Genomic DNA, 7,110 nt, shown 5'->3' on the forward strand with positions numbered 1-7,110 from the left:
GGACAAAGTCACATATCACAAATGACTTTGTCTGTCACATTAAATATACAATGGTGCCCTTAATCTGAAGTTTGATGTGTGGGTTGCTGATACAAAACAAGCTTTAGACATAGATATTTGCACTGAAAACATGGAACCAATGCTGTTCCTCCCATAGACCGTATACAGCAGCACATAAATCAGGTAATATGTCAGCGAAACAGCTGTTTCTCTGCCGGAGAGAGAACATTTGACCAGATCCACACAGATCCAGGGAGACCGTCCAGCTGAGTCACTGCTATTGAACGTGCTCATCGCTAAACTTTAATACACAAACCTCAGAGTAATAATGTATATATATATATATGCACTGTATATTCTGCTACACATGTAAATTGTTCCACTTTTCCTCCACTATATTTTGCCTCCCTCAGTGTGCTACTCTTTGCCCTTGAATTGTCCCACGGGTATAAATAAAGTTTTCTGAATCTGAATCACAGTGAGCAATAGAAAATGGAGCACGGGGAACAAACACAAGCAAATGATTTTGTGGTTAAATGTCGGTAAATAATGGTCTAAATAAATTCTGCACAACAATGTTAAACAGCAACTATTTACATTTCACTGCGTTGCTAATGCCAATGATGTTTTGCTAGGTGTGCAGTGACAACAATTCTATTTTTACCCGTAGACTCCGCGTCCATTTGTTCATTCCAACACTTTCAGTGACTCTCTGGAGTTAGATGAACGGAGTTAATCAGGAAGTTGAACATGTCCATTCTGGCTTTCTGGATATCCCTAGATTTAAAGTGAGCAGTGAACTCTGACAGTTTAAATCGAGATCGGCGCGTCTGTCGCTGGAGTTTTGCTGTATGACACTTTATCTCTTGTTACTTGATGTATGTCCAGAACACACATCGTGTCAAACGTACGATAGACACGACTGACATGGAGCGACGCAACAAATCTGGTTCAGTGTGAACACAGCATGACTCGGCGCGGCTTGACTGTGATAGACCCTAGAACTGATCTGACGAGGTGCCAGGCAAGATGAGCTGATTCTAAATGTGACGTCAACAGACCGTCGGCCACTGATTGGTCAGAGAGTCTTGAGCGCGATGACCGACATAAGAATCAAACCAAAAAATACCAAACTGTAGATCAGTTAAGAAGACTTCAAAATCCTGGAAACATGTGTTCATCTTCTACATTTAGCAAAGGACATTTCAAAAAATGGAGTCTGGTGTATTTAGCTGAAAGCTGGCGATGGTGAGCTGAATCACAACCTGTTCAGCCTGTTTGTGTATAAACGACATCACGGCAGTGACCACGCCCACGCTGAGGAAAGCTTCCATAGAAAATTAACCAGACTCATGTTTCATCAGTGTTTGGTTTGTCAGACATTGCACTCATGACTGTGTGTGTGTGTGTGTGTGTGTGTGTGTGTGTGTGTGTGTGTGTGTGTGTCTCTTTGATGTGAGTGCAGTGCTGACACACACACACACACACACACTCACTCGTCACTCACTCCACACTTGACTCCACTTGAATGTCAATGGCTTCCCTATCGTTGAAGGATGTGTTTTTATTGGCTGACATGTTGCAAACGTGGTTTTGTCTTATCTACAGACGAGGATTAGTGTAAATCAGTGTAACTGAGGTCATGTTCCTAAACTGTAAAAAGGGTGGATGAACCCACAGTGACTTTACACAGTGTTCTTATAGTTTTCTTTTCCTCTGACTAATCTTGCTGTCACAGCCTATTCCTCATACTGTTCTTCTCTACTGAGGAAACTATTTAACAGATTTAGAGGCAAATAAAGGAGCTGCATATATTCTCTGGAGACTGAAATAGAAGTAAAAAGAGTTGTTGCTTCCTGTCTTACATGTTACACCAATGTTAAAGGAAACTGTTAAAAAGATCATTTAATTTCAGATGTATGTGTATTATGTGTAAAACATGCAATAAAATGAAGTTTTATTTACCAAACATTTCTTGGTTTTTGTTGTTTTCCAATTGAAAATGATATTGGATGTTACAGACATGGCTGTAAATGTGTCACTACATTATGTAAAAATCGTATTTTTTTTATTTCTTTAAAAGGTTTACGACACCACTGTAAACATCCATCGTCTACCTCACTTTACCCTCACTGACGCTCCCCCCTCCCTTCCCCTCTCCTGGTCATGTGCATGTGTTTCTGATGGAGCCGCCGAACACGAGCAGTGAGCCACGTTCGTACCGGTCAACATTTGTTTTGCATGTTTCATGTTTTTAATTCTCTCTTTTCAAATGAAAGGAGGTCCGATGGCTTTCAACTCAGCATGAGACTCTGATCTTGTTTTTAGTGTTTTATTGTTTTTATTCTCTTAATATTTTTGTTGTTTTATTGTTTTTATTGTTTTATTGTTTTTATTGTTTTATTGTTTTTATTGTTTTAGTACTTTTATTGTTTTACTTTTTGTTTTATTTCTTGTACAGCCCTTTGTCTCAGCTACGGCTGCTTAAAGCGCTATATAAATAAAGTTGAGTTGAGTTTGGTTGAGTTTACCCGCGTGTGGATTTCACACGTTGCATGTGTTCATACCTGACTCCTGTTCCCACGTCCTCCAGAAGGTGGAAAACTGTGGAAAACACTGTGTTGTAGTTGCTGCATCCAACTTTCCCTCGTCAGGCCTCAGCTCCTGGGACCAGAGCAAAGATTTAGTGAAAACACACGCTTTCTCAGAGCTGCCAAACATGAAGCTGAGATCTTTAACCACTGTGAGACACATCTCCATCCCAGTGCTGAGGTACGACCAACATCTTAATGATTAGGCTGCATTTACACTGCATGGTGTAAGGTAGTGCATATTTGTTGTTGCTATTGTGTTTTCTTAATTGTGTTCTTGTTTTTCCTGAGTCTTATTTTAATTCTGACTCTTCCTGAGTCTTTTGTTCAGTGGCTAAAGTCAGTGTTCCCTTGTGTCCATGGTGACAGTCACATTCTCAGTGACTGAATCTGCCGCCTGCTGTCTCAGTCAGCTTCTACCTCTCTTGTTTCTGTCACTTTCATCAGAGCTCACAAATGTTTGTACTGTAATATATCACGTGTAAGAGCTTCTTTTTTAGCCATTATCAGCTGGCCTGTTTCCTCTCATTTCCACATAAACGGCTCATAAGTGTGTGGCGTGGTGCCACAGCCAATGCCAGTGTTTGTGGCTCTTCCAGGTGGGTGATTTATGTGTGGCGCTGAGCCCCCAAAGCGCCATCGAGCCTCTGTCATCTTCCTTCTGTCAGTCCTGGCCCCCGATGGGACATAAATCCTTCTCAGATGCCAACACTGACTCCAACAAAGTTTTTCCCCACTTCTTGTTTTCTTTACTTGGAAACATACACACTTGCATGTGTCCCCATGAGTTGGTGGATTCATTTTCATCCCTTCAATCTCTGCCTCATTTCTCAGAGCAAGTTACTACAACAAGTTCAGTATGACGACCTCGCTGAGGAGCTACTCTTGTTCATAAATAAAGTTTTAAGATTGTTTGTACTTAAAATATAACCATTCACATCTAGAGTTTAGGTCTCATCACGGGGGAAAATCCACTGGAAAAAAATGCACAAATCAGTGTCGAACCGTGAGCAGAAAAAATCAATCATCGTAGAAAAGAAGCAGCAGTACGATGAATTGAAAGCGTTAAAACTGCAATTCTTTAATTAACGATGACAAGGATGTAAACAAATCAACATCAATCACATTCTCAACATTAACTTCATAAAACTTTAAATAAAATTAAATAAACCTACTCAGTGCAAACAAAGCCAAAATCTGGAAATATAAAATGAGGTCACCCTGTGACACCGAGGCTCATTTCATCACCATGGACAGCGCTAAGAAATCACGGCGCACAACAAACCAAACACACATTGATAAATAAATTCATGAGCATTCTCAAACTTCAATACAATTTACAATGCACAAGCTGGAAATTATACAAAGACTGTTTTTAAAGATACAACAAAGTGTGGTGTGCCCGGCCCCTCCGGGATCACACCTCGCCCAGCGCGTGTCGGCCCTCACTTATATATATATATATATATATATATATATATATATATATATATATATATATATAATTTAATGCTCATATTTGTATATTAAGCCAAGTTAACTGGTTGTTTGTCATATATTTTCACAGGCATCTGAACAGTGTTACCCTTGCTGTCTAATATTAGACATCATTAGGGCTGTCAGTTAAACGTGTTATTAACGGCATTAACATTTAATTTAATTTTTTATCTCAACATTAGCGTTCTTTTTGGTGTTTTTTTCACATGCTGTTGCAACAACTAGTAACGTTAGAAAAACTACAACACCACACTGGATCTAGCTACACCGGCCAGAGAGTTCCGTTCTGAGGGGATGGAAAGTGCTGGGCGATTCTCTGTATCCAACGCAGCCTGGATCATAGATCCACTTTTCTATGTTGATAAGAGCATTAAAATGAGAAGAAATCAAGGGACATTTAGAATAGATACAAATGTGCCATTAATGCGATTAATGGCACATTTGTATCTATTCTAAATGTCCCTTGATTTCTTGAATAGCTACTTCGTTGATTCACCATCAAATTCAAAACAACATGACACTCACACACTGAGTCCCTGCAACACACAACAACAGGGAACGTCAGCTTTTCTTAACCCTCTGACAACAAGCCCGCCGCAGTTCCTCGCCATGTATGATTAAACCAACTTGAAAAAGCACCTTGGAACATAGAATATTACCAAAGTGTGTTTTGTTTTTGTTTTTTCAGCCTTGGTGTGACTTGTTTTTCTGTTGTGTCTCATCCTATTCCTCCGCCCCTCAGAATGAGATTGTGGAGGTCTTGATTTGATCTCCAGGCCTTCATTTCTCTCCGTGCCTTCTCCCCGAGGTGCACTGTCTCCCATCTGCAAACTCAGCTCTTTAAGTTGCAGCGCAGCCTCTTCTGCTTCTCATAATTCACAAAGTTTGCTTTTAAAAAGCCAAACACACACACACACACTTAGTATTGCTACTATGTTCAACCTTGGGAATAGACGTAGGGAAGCACGGATGTAAAGACGGTGGAAGCAGAGAGAGGAAAGGAATGACTGTTCTCTTGTTCTTTCCCTCACTTTATAATTACCTGGAGAGCAAGGTGTGTGTGTACTTGTATTTCTTACCTCGTCAGGACCTTTTCAGACATAAACACTGAGCTTGTCAGGTCCATTATAGAGAGCAGAACCTGGTCCTAACGAGGCAGAACCTCTTTTCCATGGAACTGGTTAAGTTTAGAGCTAAGATTAGAATTGTGGTTATGGATAATTCACTTTGGTTAAATGCAGTGTCCTACCTAAGGATAGCCGTGCAAACCTGTGTGTGTGTGTGTGTGTGTGTGTGTGTGGTGGGAGTCCTGTAGCCTTTGTGCAGATGAATGCAGATGCAGAGAGGACACAGTTGTGCAAAGTGGAACTCAGGTCATTAAGGTTCTACTAGCAAGGGCAAAAACACCCTTACTGCGCCACTCAATGGGTCTTTTATTTTGGAAAACAAACAGAGCGCGCTAAAAAAATGGAGAAAGGAAAACAGTGCTGGTGACAGGCCCTCTATGGGGTCTCGGGAGCGAGGGATGAGGGAGGGAGAAGAAAATGAGAGAGAAACATGGGGGAGGCAAGCCATTCGGAAAAGTGCGTATTTGTTCAAGCGGGAGCTTTTTTAAGTGGGTCCAAAAATAAGTGGGGCATTATGGGAGATCAGAAGAGACCCTCTGCCACACCACCCACTGTCCTGCTCCACTCTTCCCTGCCCACCCACACCCCCAGCCCTCTCCTGTCAGCATTCACATCCACCTCACATCCACCTCACACCCAGGAGTCCTGCAGGAACTGTGGGTCTTTGTGCTGCAAGGTCACACTTAGGAAACAGAGCATATGCTTTCTAACTCTCATAAAACCTGACTCTAACTTCATGTTTGTGTTTGCGGGGTCACTATGTTTCCTTACAGCGGCTGCAGTGGTCAGACAACGATGACACACTTTCCTTTTGTGCTGGATTAGCAGACAAATTACAGTTAGAAATGTCAAGGTGTTTGAATTTAGAAACAAGTTGCTGCCTTTAAAACACTAGTACACTCACGAGAAATACTGTTCTACTTTATTTACCAGGGTAAGTGAGTGGAGCTGTGGAATTTTGTCCAGAGTGCGTAGAAAATGAAACAAAAACAACAAAATAAATACATGAATGAAATAATAATAATAATTTGTGTCACCTTATTTCTCACTCCATATTAATATAATTCCACTATAACTTCGTGTGAAGTATACGAGAGGAAGAGGAGATGATGAGAGAGCAAATGATTGAAGTTATTAGGAATAAATCTGCCTCCTGTTCACACCACTGTGTTTTAACGTTATGATAATAGTATAAAGGTTTGAGAACCACTGAGACAATACATATTCATTCAACGTATGGGTTAAGTTGTTAACTAGTGACGATGGGAGTTTACAGTAACCCTGCTATATCATGTCAAGCATGATGACTTCCATATTACTTGCAGTTTATACTTCAGTCATTTTTTAAAAGATAACAATAACAATAATAATAATAATAATAATAATAATAATAAGAAGAAGAAGAAGAAGAAGAAGAAGAATATTTTCAAGTGATTACCAGATGAATGTGTTTGACCTGTGTCTATCCTAGTGTATTTAGCAGGGATTTGTTTGTGTAAACACACACTATAAACACACACCAAACACACACTAAACACACACACTAAACACACCAAACACACCAAACACACACGCACCAAACACACACACTAAACAAACACACACACTAAACACACACAGACTAAACGCCAAACACGAGCCGAAAACACCGGAACAGTGTAAACATTTAAAAGCGTCACGTGAGAATCCGCGTCATCATGTGTCTGCTCACAGTAAAGACTTCACAGATCACAACGGTGACATTTCTATCACTTTACGACCAAAACAACCGCTAAATTAGAGCAAAACAACAACTCACGTTCAAGAAATACAACCAGAAATGTTGTCTTACCTTCGTTGTTGAGCTAAACACGCGATTTTCACCAAAACAAAACCGCTTCTAACGGAGAACTACA

At 40.4% G+C, this 7,110-nt stretch overlaps 1 long non-coding RNA gene across 1 annotated transcript in view; it reads right to left on the reverse strand.

Moving 5' to 3' along the window:
* Positions 1 to 7,110, reverse strand: part of LOC131463113 (uncharacterized) — a 46,942-nt gene extending 39,832 nt beyond the window's left edge. The window contains exons 1-2 of the long non-coding RNA XR_009240947.1: positions 7,047 to 7,110; positions 2,568 to 2,664 (exon numbers count right to left, since the gene is read on the reverse strand). This is a non-coding gene — a long non-coding RNA (uncharacterized LOC131463113). The remainder of the gene's footprint in view (positions 1 to 2,567; positions 2,665 to 7,046) is intronic.

The sequence above is a fragment of the Solea solea genome, chromosome 7 (assembly GCF_958295425.1).
Source record: "Solea solea chromosome 7, fSolSol10.1, whole genome shotgun sequence".
In the NCBI taxonomy this organism is placed as follows: Eukaryota; Metazoa; Chordata; class Actinopteri; order Pleuronectiformes; family Soleidae; genus Solea; species Solea solea.